At 56.5% G+C, this 18,131-nt stretch overlaps 1 protein-coding gene and 1 long non-coding RNA gene across 2 annotated transcripts in view; one reads left to right on the top strand and one right to left on the bottom strand.

The window, feature by feature from the left end:
• Positions 1–1,443: 1,443 nt before the first annotated feature.
• LOC118990497 (uncharacterized) lies at positions 1,444–5,048 on the bottom strand. The gene is made up of 3 exons (XR_005067236.1): positions 4,753–5,048; positions 2,378–2,471; positions 1,444–2,238 (listed from the first exon to the last, which is right to left on the bottom strand). It is a non-coding gene; the product is annotated as an uncharacterized LOC118990497 (long non-coding RNA).
• Positions 5,049–5,364: 316 nt separating this feature from the next.
• The window catches only part of GTF2IRD1 (GTF2I repeat domain containing 1), a 106,943-nt gene continuing 94,176 nt past the window's right edge, over positions 5,365–18,131 (top strand). Inside the window, exon 1 of the mRNA XM_037051104.1 lies at positions 5,365–5,540. The gene's annotated coding sequence lies outside the window, so the exon portion shown is untranslated. The remainder of the gene's footprint in view (positions 5,541–18,131) is intronic.

Below are 18,131 nucleotides of genomic sequence, written 5' to 3'. Positions count from 1 at the left end.
TTGGGCTTCGAACCCACAACGTTGGAGTATTGGGGCAATGCTTTAACCAACTGAGCTACCTGGCCAGGACTGAACCTGCATTCTTGCAAGCACACAAAGTGAGAAAACTGAGGCCCAGGCCCCCCACAGTCAGCACCTGAGCTGAGATGGAAGATGCTCCCACACGACCCCCAGTGCTGGCTGGTCCATTTGCTGCATCTAGTTCCCTGTCCACGCTGCCCCAGACTTCTCACCAGGGCTGGGGCTGAGCTCACTGTAGGCCTGGGGCTGTGATAGAAACCCCCTCTGCAGATGAGAAAACTGAGGCTCAGAGAAGAAACCTCCAAAAGATGCTGCTAAGTTTCAGTCACTAGCAGGGAGAAGGTGCCTGGCTGCTTCGTGGCCCCTCTCGCCCCTCCCCTGCCGCAGGCGCTGAGGAGAAGGCCCCCAGAGCTTTCCCATAAACCTTGGTTTCTGCCAACAGTGTCTGGGGGAGTTTCTTTGAAGTGCTTTTCCCTTGTTTTTCCTTTTCTGGCCCTGAAGTTATTGCAAATATTCACTAATTTATAACTATTAATAAATATGCTTAGTAGAACAGCTGCCTGGTACTTGCTGGAAAACCAAGACTGCTGGTTCTTGCCAGGGCTGAGAGGCTGGTGGTGCTGGGGCCGGGACATAGGGACCCCTCACGGGGGGGGGGGGTGGTGATAAAAAAGGTGATGACTTTGTTCCCCACCTGTCTCAGCTCCTCCCAGCCAGGCGGCACGCCGGCCCCACAGGCAGCCCCCGGGAGTCCCACTGCCCGAGCACGGGATGTGACACATGGGAAGCTGACTAACCTGAGGCACCAACCCGAGCTCATTTCTCCCTTAGACTGAGTATGACGTGAGAGGTTTAGCACCTGGCTTAGAGTAAAGCATTCAGTAAATGCCAGTTATATTAGTAGTAGTATTTTCAACGTCTGCTCTGAGGAGCAGTTCTCTCCTGTGGACTGGGTTTCTACGGGAGAGTCTATTGGAAAAAGTCTCCGCGGCATAAAAGGAGTTGGAAAATTATCCCCCGGACCTGCACTGTCCAACCCGTAGCCACTGGTCACGTAGTGAAGTCTGTCTCATCCAAACTGAGATGTGCTGTGAGTGTAAAACAGATACTGAATTGCAAAGGCTTAGGACAGGGAAAAACATGAAATACTTCCATTTTTAAAAATGCTACACGTTGAAATGAGCACATTTTGGATGCATCGGATAAAATAAAATATATGATTAAAATTAACTTCACCTGTTTCTTTTTACTTTTTTAAAAAGTATTTTATTCATTTATCTTTAGAGGGGAAGAGAGGAGGAGAGAAATATCAATGTATGGTTGCCTCTCGTGCGTCCCCTGCTGGGAACTGGCCTGCAACCCAGGCATGTGCCCTGACTGGGAATCGAACCATGATCTTTTGGTTCACAGGCCCATGCTCAATCCACTGAGCTACACCAGCCAGGGCTCTTTTTACTTTTTTAACATGGCTACAGGGAGATTTAAAATTTCCTCTGCGGTGTGCATCTGTGGCTCTCACATCCTATTGCTTTTGGCCAGCACTGCCCCAGACCGCCCACAGGGCCAACCCTGGGGCCTGCAGGGCTGCAGCACCCCCCCACTCCCCACCCTAAAGGAAGACCTTCCTGCTGTGTCCAAGTTGTCCCCGCCCCTGCTTCTCAGGCTGCCTGATGTCCCAACACTGGGGCTTTATTTTTCAGATTCCAGACGGCCTGGAGGCCTCAGAGAGGTTACCGTGCTCATCAGATACTCCAGTGAGGGGAACGATTTCTGCCCTTAGCAGCCTAGAGAAGCCACAGAGACGAAGCTCCAGCAGAATGAAGCCCGGGCAGGGGGTGAAAGGCGATGCCAGGCGGCCTGGGGGATGGCCCTTCCCTGGGGTAGGGGGTTGGGACTTGGGTCAGAGACTTCGGCGGTGCCCCCAAGCAAGCCCATCACCTGCCCTCTGCTCCTCTGCGGCCTCCACAACACTTGAGCGCCCTGGATCAGGGCGTGCGACACCCAGGTTACCAAGTCTATGGCCACCTGGTCTGCCCTTCTTTCATGGATCCTGCATGCTGCCTTGAAAAACATATTTCCAAACATTGAGTTTTTTTTTTCCTTGGGCTTCCATGATGAAATAGGAGATATGCTGCTCCGAAAATAGCTGTTGATTCCAGAAGCCATTTGTCACGTTTTTTAAAGGATAAATAGCAATGACCAGATAAAACCATATTCCTGAAAATACAAGAAAAGCCGCAGAGATGGTACAAAGGAATGGCAGGTGGGGGTGGGCAGTCCTGGGGTCCACCCTGCCATTCACACCCCTGGGCAGCTGCGGTCAGTCCTTTACCTCCCGGGATTACAGTCTGCTTACCCAGAAGCTGACGGTTTGGGGTTCGTTGTCCTCACCTTTGGTCCCTTGTGGTCACACCCAGGGCAACACAGCCCAGGCACCCTCTGGGTTTGCCCTAATGTTCGGAGAAGGGTAACCTTGTTGGGGATGGCTGGGCTGGCCCTCTCCCCCGTGGAGTCTTACCTTCAAAGAACAAGGAGCCAGAATTGGCCCAGAATTGTAGGAAAGTACTCATGAAGGGGGTTGGCGTCTCAAGGTCTGTACAAAGCCCCAGGGAAGCAGGGGCTGAGTCCATATGGGCCCCTGGTAGCCAGGCTTCTGGTCAGAGAGCCTGGAACGTACACACGGCCCGGGAGGGAGAGACCAGCTCCTGCTTTGGGCATCCTGGGCTGGTGGGGTCACAGGACACCCACATGCACACTCATGCACTTCTGCGAATGACCCGGTGACCTACATCCCCATCTGTGAAATGGGGACTGTGAAGCTCACCTGGTTAAGTGAACAAGGGCATGGAGAGGGCTCTGCTAAGAAGTGTCTAAGTCCATGACCTTGTCCTTAGCATTTCTACCTCCCCAGGAAGAGCAGTTCAAGCAAAGACTTTGAGTCTGACTTTGTCCCTGGGTGAAGCCAACAAATCAAAACCATTGAGAACGACCCTTTATTGAGCGCTCACTGTGCAGCAGGCATTATACGAAACATTCTTCCTGAATTATACATCATTTGATTCTCACAGCAATCTTATGAAGGATTATTTTAGCTCCATTTTGCAGAGGGAGCTGAGGCCCAGAGAGGCCTAGGACACACAGCCAGTGAACCAGCAGCCAGTCATTGTCATGCCCTGGTCACGTGCGGCTGAGTGGGGCCTAGCCATGCCAGGCCAGAGCTTGCTGCTGTACCACACTGCTCCCAGTCTCTGCTTGGACAAGGGGAGGGTCAGGCTGTCTGTTCCCACAGGGAAGAGAGGCTAGAGCAGAAGGGTGGCATCCACCCCCCACAGTTCACTTGCATTACTGCTGCTCTGGATTCTGCCTGGAGGGGGCAGTACTGAGCCTATACCAGTCCTCAGATCCTCCAGACCCTTGGCTTCAGAGGCTTTTGGCTCTCTGCCCCAGGATCTGGGGTCCCAGAAGCACTTTGCCCAGAAACCAACAGCCTAACCAGCCAGCCCTTCCTGAGATCAACTTTCCCTAGCCAGGCCCACAGAGGCCGGCCTTACTCCTAGCACCTCCTGGGTAGGTGTGGATGTGGAGAGACCACCAGTCAAAGGTGAAGGACGAAGGATATGGAGCCGGTTGCAGCAGTGCCACCCACAGGCTGTATGTCCCTAAGCAAGTCACTTCACCTCCCTGTAAAAGGCCAATAGGACACCCCTTGCAGGCTTAGTGTAAGAAATAGATCTTATATGCAATATACCCAGCGGCTAACAGACACTTAACAAACGAGACCATCACCACTTTTATCCAACCTGCAGCCACATTAAGGTTGACTGAGAGGTTTCAGGAAGGGATATGGAGGCTCAGAGAGGTGATGTGCCTTGCTCAAGGTCACACAGTGGTGAGAGGAAGAGCCAGGATTTGAACCTGAACAGTCAGGCTCCTGACCGTGGCTCTTCCCGTCAGCCAGGTTGCCATGCCAGGGATTGTACAGGGCAGGTGGGGATATGGATCTGAGAGGGACCACACAATAGAATACCTCTAAGCATCCCCAGGCCTCTTGGTGATGAGGGAGATGAAGAGGTACCGCAAGAGGGCAAAGGGCAGCAAGGATGGAGGGAGTATCTGTGGCTCGTTCCTAATCCCCACTTCTCTGGCCAACACCCTTCCGTAGGCAAGGCATCCAATGAGCACAGGAGTCTCTCTGGGCTCTGCCTTGGCCTGGGCATTGCCAACACGGCCTTCCTGGGAGGAGCTCTCAGGCTGACGGGTTTGTGGGCTTGCCAGGGGAGCTCTGCCCAGCCAAGGTTAGCCTTTACTAAGTGCCCACTGTGTGTCCAACAGGGCCGAAGGGGCTGGGGGTAGACCCCTGGGGCCTTTGTCAGGAAGTAGTCGGTTCTGAATGTCCATGTGGCTCTCACCATCTAGGCCAGGGGCTCCCTGGGGGTGGGGCCTGCCTGGTTTGTGTCCCTCCCTGCAGTGCCCAGCATAGATAGCTAGGGCTCCAGGTGCTCCTTGTGCTGAGTTAACATGTATGGTCTTGGAGAAGATGGCACCGTGCTCCCTGATTCAGTAGGACACCTGGTATGGTGGGGGAAGTGGTGGCAAAAACCTGAGTCAGGGGATCGGGAGGAAGGCTGCCCAGACAAGATGAGACATGGTGTGTCCAATTGGATCTGCTGCGACCTTGGACATGTCACCACTTTCCTTCACATCCCAGGGGACAAAGACTGAAAGAGGTACCTGGGCCAAGCCACCAGAAGATAACCTGGGCAAGGCTGGAGTGACCGGCTGCGCTGACTTCAGTCTCCCCAGACGACGCACCGGGTCCACGGTCGTTCCAGGCCCTGGACTCTCCTTCTGGGATCCTCCCTGTGCCCGCTGAGTGACCTTGACCCTGAGGCCAGGTCCCTGTGCTCCAGTTTCCTAATCCACCCTGGTCAGCGCTGCAGCGATGGAGGGGCCTCGCTGGGCAGCCAGGGGGCGCCGAGGCCGCTGACACCCCTCCCGCAGGCCCCCCTGGCGGCGGGCGCTGGGGCGGCGCGCGCTAGGGCGGCGCGCGCGTGGGGAGCGGAGATCCGGGCGGGGGAGCGGCGCTCCCCCCGCGGTGCCCAGGCCTGGGCGCGGGGCGGGCCGGGCGGGCTAATCCCGTATGTAAATGACAGCCAATGGAGGGTGGTGTTGCGCGGGGCTGGGATTAGGGCCGGGGCGAATGACTGGCAATCTTACTGGGATTACAGAACAAAGAGCCTCCCCGCGCTCCCGCTCTCGGCTCCGCTCCCCGCGCCGCGCCCCGCCCTCCGCCGCAGCCCGCGCCGGGGGTGGGGGCCGCCGAGCGCCAGCCCCCCGGCCGGCCGAGAGCCCCCGCCGCGGCCCCCTCCCCGGCCCGCGTCCCGCGCCCGCCCGCCCCAGCCGTGCGCGCCGTCCCCCATTCTCCCGGATTAATTAAGGAGGCAGCGGCAGGAGGCTGTGTCCTGGCCGCGGGCCGGGGCCGGGGCGCCGCTGGCAGGAGCGCTTGGGGATCCTCCAAGGTAGGAGAAACTTTTGAGGGGGGCGGGCGCCCAGGCCCTTCTCCCCTCTCCTCCCACCCCAGTGGCCCCCGCCCCTCCCCCTCAAGGTGTTACAGAATCTGGGTCCGGCTTTTGGGTGCATTGAGAGGCACGTGACTGGGATTATAATTTGGGCCAGGGGAGGGGAGGGATGGCCTCCCCCACCTGCCGGGAGGGGGTGCGAGCCAAGAGCTGTCACCCCTGGCCCTTCCGGAGGTGGGGGGCTCCCCGGGCGGGGAGCGGGCGGCCGCAGGCTGCTGCAGTTGGCGAATGAGGTCAGTTGTGCTGTTCAAGGCAGTAGGCGCCAGTGTGGGAGCCGAGGGGGCTGGGAAGGCTGCGGCCCCGGCTCCCCCTACCTCTGCCTTCCTCGGGCTGGGCCGTCTCCTGGCCCCTGCCCCCCACTTGCAGACTGAGTCCCACACATCGAGTACTGCCCCAGCACGGTGGTTCCTGTTGGGGTCCCCCGGGAGGGGGCTGGCCTCACGGTGGCAGCTGAATTCCTGGGGAGGGAGACTCAGCATGGCAGGGGGGGACAAAGGGTTCAGAGGAGCAAGTTGGGTTGCCCCTTATGGGGGCAGTCTCTTGAGTTCCTGCAGATGGGCTGGGAGGCTGGGCTGAAGTGCCCACAGGGTGCTTGGTGCCCACCCCCAATCCTGAGTCCCTGGGAATGATGGACTTGGTACCTCTCCTGGGCTCTCCAGCCTCATCTGGGGCCAGGGAAAGGGACAATGCCCTGGTCTGGGCCCAGGGAAGAGGAGGACCACACAACTGAGAGTTCTGCCCTCCTGGTAGGTACTGGACTGGGCTGGAGATTTGGACCCCTGGCCCTGTGACCTAGACTCCAGGACCAGACATGGGGTGGGAGGCTCCCGTGTCCCCATCACAGCTGGAATCAGGGAGTATACCTTGTGGGGGGTCTCCCTGCCTGGCATGTGGGGGAAACACAGGCCTTGGATGGAGTGTGGTACCTACCGATGATGTGGGGTTTGGGGCTGCCCTAGGGCCGCCCTGGGCCTGGCAGCAGGGCGAGGTGCAGGTCCAGACAGCGTCTAGAGGAGTGGGCATTTGCTGGGGCTTCTTGCATTGCTCACTGCAGAAGGCAGGGGTGGTCAGAAGCTGCTGTCACCGCTCTGGCCAGCATCTTCCTCTGTGTATTTGGTGACCCTGTGACTAGGACTGCTTACTCCTTGGCATTGGCCTTGGGAGGTGCCTCAGAGCAGCCCGTTTGTTTCAGCAGCGTCATTCCCAGAGGGAAAGGGCACTGGTATTGATTATCTATTTGGAGCGGGAGGCGGTGGCTAGGAGGCTGCTGGCTGATGACTGGGAGGGGCTGGGCACAGGGCAGCAAGGATGGGGTCAGTCAGGTGGCCGTCCTCAGCCACCCAGTGCAGGCTCCAGGAGGGTTCGAGGTGGACTCTGGCCTCTTCTGAAGAGGGACCAGGGGTCAAGAAACAGACCCTGGGATGTCAGAAACCCCAGCCTGCTTTTGGGATGTGAGAGGCTTAAGACCACACCCCACCCTGGAGCCTGCTCTGAGAGTGACCTAGAAAGTCTCAGCTCTGACTCAGAGGGTCCTGGANTGACTGGGAGGGGCTGGGCACAGGGCAGCAAGGATGGGGTCAGTCAGGTGGCCGTCCTCAGCCACCCAGGGCAGGCTCCAGGAGGGTTCGAGGTGGACTCTGGCCTCTTCTGAAGAGGGACCAGGGGTCAAGAAACAGACCCTGGGATGTCAGAAACCCCAACCTGCTTTTGGGATGTGAGAGGCTTAAGACCACACCCCACCCTGGAGCCTGCTCTGAGAGTGACCTAGAAAGTCTCAGCTCTGACTCAGAGGGTCCTGGAGGGCTTCACCGGAGGCTGTGAGGAAGGACCAGAACTCTGTGGTCACTCGTTCAAAATGTGGGCGATTTGGGGCCGAGGGTTGCAAAACTGGGTCTTGAAGACAGCGTTGTAGGGGTGCCCTTAACCTACTTAAGAGGACCATTTTCTAGATGCTGGAGGAAGGGACATTTATTGCAGTGTGCTAATCACGGGTACTTTTCATGTGTTCATTTCAGGCAGTCTCCCAGAGCCGGGCTGGCCCCTGACACAGTGGCAGGTAGTGTGCTTGGTGCTTGGAAATGGTCGGGAAGGCAGACATGAACATAGGGGCTTGGAGGCAGCTGTTCTCACAGCTTGCCTGTCTGTGGCATCCAGGGTGGCCACCATTTGGTAGAGGGTCGGTCATCAGAGACCCCAGGTGAGGACCTCAGGGTGACGTGGTGCATGATGGTTTGGGGTGTTCATGTCCTAAGTGTGTCTTTGGAACCAAAGACCACATATCCTGTTCCATCCTTACTCTCAGTTCCGGTTCATCTCCTCTGTCCACCTGCGGCGTCCTTTGCCCACTCACTGAATCCTGCAGCTTTCTTGAATGTTCTTTGCACATACTGTTCTCTTACCCAGAAGGTTGTTCCTAAGCTTCCCTTACGGGAGATAAGGGCTTCTTCAATGACCTTGCGTAGCTAGGTCAGAGGGCAGGGGTTGTAAAATTATTCTTTTTCCTAGCTGTCATGTCTCCAGGGCTAGCCAAAGTGCTACTGCCTCTCTGTCCTTTCTCTGTCCCAACAGAGAAAGGGTTCAAAAGTTACACAGCTGTGTCTCCTCGGTTGCCTTAAGGACAGGGCACAGACTGAGGCTTGCTTTCGATTCCTCGGTACCAAGACGGGTACCCAGATACTTGTTGAATGGCTGCTTGAGGGGATGTATGAATGGAGGCCAGCTCCCGAGCCTTGGCCCGCATTGCTAAGCAGCCTCTTTTCTGCTGTTCCCAAATTCCAGTCTTTGGGACAGGTCCCCCCCACAGTGGTGGGAATCCCAGGTTCCTTTCCTGAGCTTCCTGTACCCCATCCTATCAGGGGTCCCTCTTTCCCCTTTGCCCCAGTTTGTGTCATCGCCCAAACCTGAGCCTGTGCCTTTGTTCCCCAAGTGCCGTCTGTCTGCTTCTCTCCGCCATTTGTGGGCACCTCTCTCTCTGCCACTTGTTAGCCAGGGACGAGTTCTTTGGAACAAGCCAGCAACCTGCGCCGAGCACCATGGAGCCGGCAGAGGCTCAGGGGGTTGGCCTCAGTGGGAAGGTGGGAACAAGACCTGCAGATGCCAGAGATCGGAGCAGGACCTAAGGCTAAGGGCTCAGGACCTCTGGGAGGAAGTGGGGCCCAGGAGCCATGGACCTTGGGAGTGGAAGGGAATCCCCGACAGGAGTGAGGTGGTGGGAAGGGCTGGTCTTCATGGGAGAAGGAGGAGGCGAACCTGGTCGGAAGACAGGGACATGTCACCCCCTCAGTGGTGTGGAGGTGTTGGGGGCTTTGGTGGGTCTCAGGGAGCCTGCCCCTTTGCTGGGCACCCAGTTTCCTCACTTGCAGGGATGTCTGGCTGGCACTGCCTGGGATCCTAATGCTCGGGGGTCAGTGCTTTGTCATGTCAGACTTGGTGCTGTGGGTTCCAGTAATCACAGCGAAGAGGCTCAGGGCATGTGGGGCCAGGGGCTGAGCCCTTGTTCTCTGAGGTAGATTTCCTGAAGGCGCTGGTGAGGCTGTACTTGTCCATTCCAAGCTTGGGGTGACTAGGGGGTATGTTTCAGGCAGAGAACAGAATCCCCTTCCAAACACCCTTCCTCTTGGGCTGGAGCTCAGTCTGGCTGACCCGGAGCTATTTGTGCGCCCACCTGTCTCCCTCCTTCAGGACCACCTGCTTCAGGGTGCCAGATTTAGCTAATAAAAATAGGGATGCCCAGTTAAATTTGGATTTCAGATAAGCAATGGATAATATGGTATTGGGGACTTAACTTACACTAAAAACTTACTCATTGTTTATGCGAAGTTCAGGCTGAAACAGAGTCCTGTGTCAATCTGGCCACCCTACAGCTTCGGCCTCAAGGCAGTGAGACTGAGGGCAGGGAAGGGTGCAGAGTATGGCTCGGGCCGGGAGCTGGGGGTCAAGGCTTTGGGGACAGTCTGGAGTGAGTTTGAACCCAGCAGCTTTGACTCTGATTTCCTCGGTCTGACATTCACTAGTCTGTGGTCCAAGGTCCAGATCTCCTGAAAGGCCTGGAGGAGTGGGAGCTCAGGATCCCCAGTCTGGGCGGCCCTGGCTTGTCCTCTGTGCCACGTGGTCCATACTACCCACTGAGAGATGTTGGGAGGAGGGAGGTTGCCGGGAACACGGGTCAGAAACCTAACCTGGATCTGTAGACCAGTTCTGCAGATCCTGAGCACTGGGCAGGTGTTTCTCTGATGCCCACCTTCAAGGTTTGGAGATCCTGCCTCTGGACCTCTGGAGCCCCTGGTCAGGGAGGGTTTGAGGGGTTGTCCCCTTTGGTGGGAGGCCAGGTGAGTACAGCCTTGTAGATGTTGGAATTACCACTCTCTACCTGCCCCCCCTTCCCGCCACCATGCTGCCATTGAGGCAAGACCCCCCCCAGCACCTGTGCTACACTGAGGTCCCTAGAATGTGGGGGGTAGCTTGGCCAGGAAGTGAGGTAGGGTGGGGTTCCATGGCCCCCATTCCCTTCTCCCCAGTCCAGGCATATGCTTATGGAGATGATACCACCCCTCCCCCACCCCTTCCTGCTGGAGCCCCAAGGGGGTGCTGTGGTTTTGGGGGCTCGGAGTTGCATGGTGGGGATTGCATAGCTGCTAGTGGGTACGTGGGCCACCCCTGGGCAGGTCTGGAGTAGAGGCAGAATGGGGAGCCAGAGTGAGGGATCCGGGCTGGGGTCTGGGGCCTCTCTTGGGCTCACAGCCAGGCTGTGGTTGGGGAAGGCGGGGAGCTGTGAGCAGGAGCAGCTGGGCCCTTGTCCTTCCGGGGCCCGTGGCTGGAGGAGACCTTTCAGGCTGCTTCCCTCCTGGAGGCTGCAGTGGGGCCAGGCCTGCTTGTTGGCTAGGGTCTAGTGGCAGCTCAAGGTCCATTTTCTGGCTACTGACAGAACCACCATAAAAGGGGGTGGTCTTTGTCCATCTGTCCATCTGCCCATCAGTCTACCAGCCAGAGGAACTTGCACAGGTGCTGGATCTCCGGGGTCTCAGGTCCTGGCGTCCAGCCTCAGGCCAGAAGGCAGGAGGGGCTCACCCAGCTATTACATATGTTGAGGAGGGACAACGAACAGCCAGGGACGTGCCCGCATCTGCAGTGTGGCATCCTAGGAGCCTGCCAGCGCATTCTCTCACACAGCCTGGCCCTGTCAGGGCACAGAGCATCCCGTCTCCCCCAGGTTCCCTCCAGCCCATTTCCAGCCAGCCCCCTTCACTCCTCCCAGCCTCTGGCAACCACTGGTCTGTTTTCTGTCTCTATAACATCTTCCAGAATGTCACATAAATGCAGACACACAGTCTGCACCCGGCCTGGCTCTGTTCACTGGGCATAACCCATCTCTCCCCTTGTATCAGGAGCCTTTTGGTTGCTGAGTAGTATTCCATTGTATGGATCTGCCACACAGCTCCGCCCGCTCTCTCGGGGCGTAGCTGCAGCTCACCTGGCCAGCCAAGCCCTGCCGGGGCTCAGGACCACCCAGAGGAGGGGGCACCTTTTTCTCATTTTCACAAAGGCACCGCCTGCACCCCATCCCCACCCCCATCAAGGGCTGACCTGAGCCGGGAGAGCGGCATGCCTCTGTCCCCAGAGCTGGAATTTCATCCTCCAGTTCTGGTGACTCACAGAGACAGCAAGCCCCAGATGAAATTACACCTGCCTGCGGCTGCCCTCAGGACTGGGTCCTCCACCATGCAGGTGGGCTCCTGCGACAATGGCTGCTCTGGGGCCAGGACAGCTTGGGGGTCGGGCTGGGCTGGGAGGGAAGGGAGCTGTGTGTGCCCTGCGGCGTCTCGCCCGTCTCTGCGCCCCACTCCCCTTGGAGGCTGGGGGTCCCTAGCTATGTATCTGTGGTCTCCACTCCTGTAGCTTGTTAGCTTGGGGTAGAAGTTCTGTGCTTTCCTGAAACGAGGACAGGGCTTCTGGGCACAGGGAAAGAGAACAATCATGAGCACGTGAGCCCATTAGGGTCAAACAAAAGGGCTGTGTGACCTCGGGTGGGTGACTTCCCGTCTCTGTGCTTCTGTTTGGTCATCTGTAAGTGGGAAAACAAGAACATTTGGGTGCAGGGCCAGAGTGAGGCTCAGCTGGGGTGACCCAAGCTGGTGACCTTCCTCAGAGCCCTGGGGACCCGCCAAGGGTGAGAGGAGGTGGGGGCCTGCAGCTCTCCAGCATCCTGTGTCCCCCTTTGAGCCAGCGTAGGGCGACTTTTATCCAAGCTCTCTGTTAGGGCTCTAAATAAAAGGTCACTTGATAAAAACATTTGGCCTTTTCCTGAAGCTGGGCTGCCCCCAGCACCTCCCTATTGCACGCCACCATTCCCTCCCCGCCCCACCCTGTCGTGTCCTCAAAGGTTGGACTCAGTGGGAAGCCTAGAAGGATAGCCCCACGTCGAAGGGTCCTTGGGTGCTCCTGGGCCGTGCCCTGAGCAGGCGGGACCCCTTCCCACACACCCACCCAGCTCCAGGGTGGTCCTGGCGGGCTCCAGGGGGGTCTTGTGCCTGGGCCAGACTGGTGTCTCCCTCCTGTTTATCCAGGAGCTGGTTTTTCAGGTGTGGCAGCTTTCAGCAGAGAGGCCCAGGTTGGGTGAGATAGGGCATTGGGGAAGGAGGTGGGTGCCCCCGTTCTTTCTGTGGGCCCTGACTCAGGGCAGGTGGGCTAACCACATCCTTCCTCTGATCCTGGGCCATTCCCGCCCAGGGCAGCTGCTCCTTGAGACACTGTTCTCAACACTTTGTAGATAGAGAGATGTTCTTGGTAGGAGGCCAGTGCCTCTCCTTGGGGGGTCCTTCAGCTGCCTCAGGGCTTCCCCACTGTGAAGCAGGGTGCCATGGAACCACCAGGACCTTTGAAGCCAGACAGATGAGTTCAAGTCTTAGTTCTACTTCCAACCTGCTGTGTGGCCTCAGGCAAGTGACTTCACCTTTCTGAGCTTCATTTCAACAAATGAGGATGGTTGTCCCAGCATTTCAGGGTTCTTGGGAGGATCCGCACGTTCAGTTGGGGGAAGCTGGTGGACATTTCAGTTAAGAGTATAAGGATGTAAGGAACCGACAAACCTGTAAAGAATTTTTTTAATCCTCACCCGAAGACATGCTTATTGATTTTAGAGGGGCGGCGGGGGAGGGAGAGAAACAGCTGAGGGAGAGAGAGAAACATGCACTCAGAACAGCACTGAACCTTTCACCTGTCAGTTGACAGGATGATGCTCCAACCAACTGAGCCACACTGGCCAGGACAAGATTGTTTTTTCTTTTCGAAGATTTTATTTATTTACTTTTAAAGAGAGGGGAAGGGAGGGAGAAAGAGAGAAAAAACATCAATGTGTGAGAAATACATCAGTCAGTTGCCTTGCCCCCAACTGGGGACCTGGTTCACAACACAGGTACGTGCCCTGACCAGGAACCGAACTGGTGACCTTTCCGTGCACAGGCTGGTACTCAACCCACTGAGTAACACCAGCCAGGGCAAGAATTTCTTTTTTTTTTTAATTAAATATTTTATTCATTGATTTCTAGAGAGAAAGAGAGACATCCACTTGTTCCTCTCATTCATGCATTCATTGGCTGACTCCTGTATGTGCCCCAACTTGGGGATCAAACCCACAACTTTGCGCCTCGGGACAATGCTCCAGCCGACTGAACCACTTGGCCAGGGCTGTGAAGATGTTTATAAGAGTTTTATTTGAGCCAATCTGATGACAGTTGCTGGGGAGCAAAATCTCACATGCTCCAGAGAATAACAGTTTGTAGTTTCTTTTATGCGTTTGATATTAAGGAGGGAACATGGGGGATGATTGCACGGAGGTGGGAGAAAGCAAGACAAGGATCGGAGTACAGGACAGGGAATGAGATTCTGCGTTTGCCTGAGGGTGGTCCCTGTGAGATGCAGGGCCTGAGAGCGGGCCTTTCGCAGGCGTGCTGATCCAGACGCACAGGAACAGTGGGCGGGGCTTGCCTCAGGCAGAGATGGGCCTTTGCTAAAGAAGTTGTGTGTCTGGAGCGTGAACCCACCTCGACCTGCCCATTAGGAGTTTATGAGCAGATCACCCTGGGAGGCCACTTTCCGTAGATCCCTTGTTTGTCCACAAACGTTGTCCTCAACTTGTCACATAATGACTCCGAAGGGGAACTGGTGCCATCATGTCCGGCTCCATTTTCAGATCTGCCCAACGGAGCACAGGGTTTCTACTTCCACAAGCTGGGAGAGCCCCAAGGGTCAAACTGGTTGGCACCCTCGGCCTGCCCCCCCCCCCCAGCCCCTTGGAGTGTGCGCTCAGGCACCGTCATGAGATGGCTAGGGCTGCCCGGGGATGGCCCTGCGCCCAGTTTTTGGAGAGGCTGCCCTTCCGTGTGAGTGGGACAAGCCCATTCTCAGGGCAGCCTGCGGAAGTGACTTTGCTGGGCCCTAGAAGGAGGGTGGGATTTGGGCCCAGGAGTGGGCAGGGTGGGCATCCTGGGGGACTGGGAGGGGGCGACAGTGCAGATGGAGCCAAGTGAGCATTTCTCCGCAGCTTAGTACTGTACCGGGTCCAGGTGAGGCCTTCGCCTGGCAGCTTCACCCTCAGGCGTGGGCATGACCATGACCATGACCGTGACCATGCCCTGCCTGTTTTTGTGCCAGCCTTGCTGAGCTTCCTTCGGTTTCCAGAACATACTGTGCTTTCCAGTGCACTGCTGATTCTCCCTAAAACACATTTTAATGCTCCTTCTCTACTGGACCATTTACTCGCAGGTCTCATCTCGGGTGTTGGCTCTTCCCAGCAGCCTTCCCTGGTGCCCCTTCTAATTCTGTGCTGGGGGCCTTCTGATGTGTCCCTGCAGCCCCCAGTGTAGCCCCCATTGCTTGTTGTGTTCCACTTGCCCTTGGACTTATCTGTCACCCTGCAGTGGGTCAGGGCTGTGCTGCCTGTCCCTCCGTGCTCCCAGCCCCTAGCACCCAGCCTGGCACAAAGAGGGCGTCTAGTAAAAACTCGTGATATGAATTAGAAGTGAGCTAGGTGATAGGGCATTTGGGGTGGGGCCTCAGAGGGTTGGGGGGCTGTCTCCACCCTTCTGTACCAACTGCTGACTTGCCTCCATTGTCCCTAGGGGCTGCCTCTGCTGGCTGGGCTGTGGCTCTCAGGCATCCAGAGATGGGGGGCTGAGGGTCAGGGGAAGGGGCCTATTGTATCTACTGGGCTTGGTGCGACCCAGTTTTGGGGGTTTCTCTGTGAAGGGCAGCTGGTGTGCATAAAGAGAACACAAGTGTAGAGCCTCGGAACATTTACTCTCTGGGCTATTGGGGCACACTCTGTGTGCATGTGTGTGTGTGTGCACTTATGCCATGGTCGTGCCTGATAACTTCGCGTTTAGCTGACTCCTGAGGTGAGCACTGCCTGGTGTGGGGCGCTCCCACAGCCCATTTCCATGGGCTGACGAGGTGGGGCGAGTCCTCCAGTCAGGACTGCATTTGGCCCGAGGTGATAGGGAACCTGAACAGAGGGGCTTAAACAGAGAGGGGCTGATGTATTCCTTAAGAAAAAGCCCGTGGGTGGGTGGTCGGAGGCTGGAACGGGGTGGGGGGGGGAGTGATGCCCTTAGGGGTTCTTTTTCTTCCTAGCATGTTGGTGGGGTTTTTTTGTTTTGATTAAAATTATTTTCAGTGTTTTTACATATTGACAAAGTTGTGCAGTATTCACCACTATATAATATCAGGACATGTTCGTCACCCCAAGAGTAAATCCAGACCCACTGGGTCACCCCATCCCCTCCCCTCACCCTCAGCAACCACTGACCCACTGTCTGTCCCTGCAGGCTGGCTCGTGCTGGACGACATTCTGTAAATAGAATCGTCACACGTGGTCCTTGTGTCTGGCTTCTTTCACTACAGCACGAGGTCCATCCATGCTGTAGCACGTGTCCGAGTTTCACTCCTTTAGTGGCAGAGCAGTGTTAGACTTCATGGGGGGACCACGTTCCGTCGGTCCGTTTCTCGGTTGGTAGGCATTCGGGTTGTTTCTGTCTGTCGGCTGTAGTGACTCGCGCTGCTCTGAACACTTGTGTACAACGAGCTTTTGGGTGAACTATGTTGTCAGTTCTCTTGGCTGAATACCTAGGAGTAAAATGGATGGGTTGTGATGGCAGTTCTTCATCTGACATTTGGAGGAGGTGCTAGACTACGTTCCAAAGTGGCCACACTGTTTTCATTCCCACCAGTAGTGTCATGGGGATTCCAGTTTATTAACATCTTTCCCAACATTTGGTATCATTACCCATCTTTTTTATTATAGCCATCCTAGTAGGTGTGATGTGCTGTCTCCTGTGGTTTTCATTTAGGTGTTGCATTTTGTCTTCATGCCTGTGCTGCATGGTCACAAGATGGCTGCATCCCCTCCAGCCCTCACACCCATAGTTCAGACAGAGGGGGAGGAGTTAGGGCAGACTCCTTCTCCTCTCAGAGTTTTGCCTTTGTGCACGCCCTTCTCGGACTTCTCCAGTATTGCACAGGTTCGACCCAGCTTCCTTAACTGCAAGAGAGCTAGAAAGATATGGAGACATCAGTTTCCTGGCCTGCTGGGAAGAAGAACAGGGTTAGGAAGGCTAGTGGGCAAGCAGATCCCTTGTCTTTGCTCTTTGTGGCCCAGTCCAGTGAGAATGCCTTCGTTTCTTTAGGAGCAAGGAGAGGCATATGGAACTCCTCTCCCAAAGGACAGGGTGGGACCTCACTTAGATCTTGGGTGTGTGGCTCTGCTGCAGCTCAGAATCACCTCTGCCCATCAGATGCCCCCTGCCCAGGAGTCCCGGGGACCTCACCTTGTGGAGGGTAGTGTCAGCCACCTCCAGGCCACCCTAAGTTCCCTCCCCACTCAGAGACCTTTCTGCTCAGCTCAGGAAGCCTATAGGCAGGACTCTTGCATTCCTGCCTCAGGGCTTTGCTCCTTCGTGCCTCCCAGACGTGGGATGTCTCCCCTTTCATCAGACCAGCCCGAGTTCTGCACTGCTGCTGAAAGTGTGACGTGGTGTGGCCATTTTGGAAGTTTGGCTGTTATTTGTTTATTACTATTTTTTAATCACTCATCAATCACACCATAACCTTCACCATTTTAAGGTATTCAGTGGTTTTTGTACATTCACAAGGTTGTGACTGTCCAATTCCAGAAAGTTTTTACCCCCCCAGGAGAAGCACCATACCCATCGACTGGCGCGCTCTTTGCTCCCCCCGCCCCAGCGGCCTCTAGTGGTGCCTCCGGGTCGTGGTGCCAGTTTACACGGTGAAACGCACACTCTCCAAACGACCCAGCAGTCCCATCTCTGGGTATTTATTTACAAGAGAAGCGGAAACTGAGGTTCACCTAAAAATCTCAAGAGAAATCCCTATAGTGGATTTATTTATAATTCCCCAAACTGGAAACAGTATAAATGTTCCACGGGCGCGTCCACACCCTGGAGGGCTGGGCGCAGGGCCGACGAGGGCTGTCGACGTAGACCACACGGGGAGTTGCAGAAGCACTGAACCAAAGGGCATCGACCCAGAAGGCCACGTCCCGCACCGTCACACTCGTGTGACACTTTGGAAAGTGCGAAACTGCAGGGACGGAGCAGATCAGGGTGCCCTGGTGTAGGGATGTGTCGGTGACTCGGGTCACAGTGGAGTGTGGGGTGCGAACGGGACTGCTCTGTGACTTGATCGCAGTGGCAGCCACGTGACTCTGCCTTTGTGAGAACGGATACAACTGTCCACCAACAAGTGGATTTAGTGTGTGGGCATCGCCTGGGGGAACCGGCCTTCCCGGACGAGCGGCGGGTAGGGTGGCCCTTCCATTTGTTCTGGGTGGTGCCGCCTTCCCTTTTACAAAGTCTGAGCCTGTCTTTTGGGATGGCCAGCACGCTCTGTGCCTCGGGCCGGGGCCAAGGGTTACTGTGGGGCCACCTTCCTCAGACACACCACTCCCTCCCCTGTCCTAGGCCTCCTGGGTGGGATGGGCCTGTGCTTTTGGGCTGTGAACCATTAAAACTGGAAGGGACCTCAGAATAGGCTGACCTCTTTTCCTTTTCAGGTGGGGAAACTGAGGCTCAGGGCTGGGAAGGCACTTCACTAAGGTTCCCGAGTTATAAGAATCAAGATCCAAAAGCCACGTCTCATGACTTTGGGTCCAAGGCTCCTTGCCCTCTTGCAGCTGCCACCGAGCCCCCCTTGCCTGGTCCGGGAGGCTGGGGGGGAGCATCATGCCAAACAGCCAGGTTGGGAGCACTCTGTGATGGGCTGGTTGGGGGGCCGAGTGAGAGTGGTCAGGGCCTCCGAAACCCCCCAGATGAGGGGAGAGTACACAGTGGGACAGGGAGGCTCAGATTCTGCCTGGAGGCAGGAGGGGACGAGTGCTGACTGCAGTGGAGTCTGGGAGTGGCTGACGGCCCCCAGGGACAGGCAGGAGAGAGAGGCACTGACCTCTGCCCACCTTGTTACTACTGTCCAGCTAAATCCTAGCAGATGTGGTCCTCGGGGTCTGCCAAGCGGGGCTGAGGA

Source organism: Sturnira hondurensis, unplaced genomic scaffold, assembly GCF_014824575.4.
Source record: "Sturnira hondurensis isolate 20B ecotype Veracruz unplaced genomic scaffold, ASM1482457v3 Scaffold0007164, whole genome shotgun sequence".
Lineage (NCBI taxonomy): Eukaryota > Metazoa > Chordata > Mammalia > Chiroptera > Phyllostomidae > Sturnira > Sturnira hondurensis.
The sequence above is the reverse complement of the archived record's forward strand: the minus strand, read 5'-3'. Positions and strand labels throughout refer to the sequence as shown.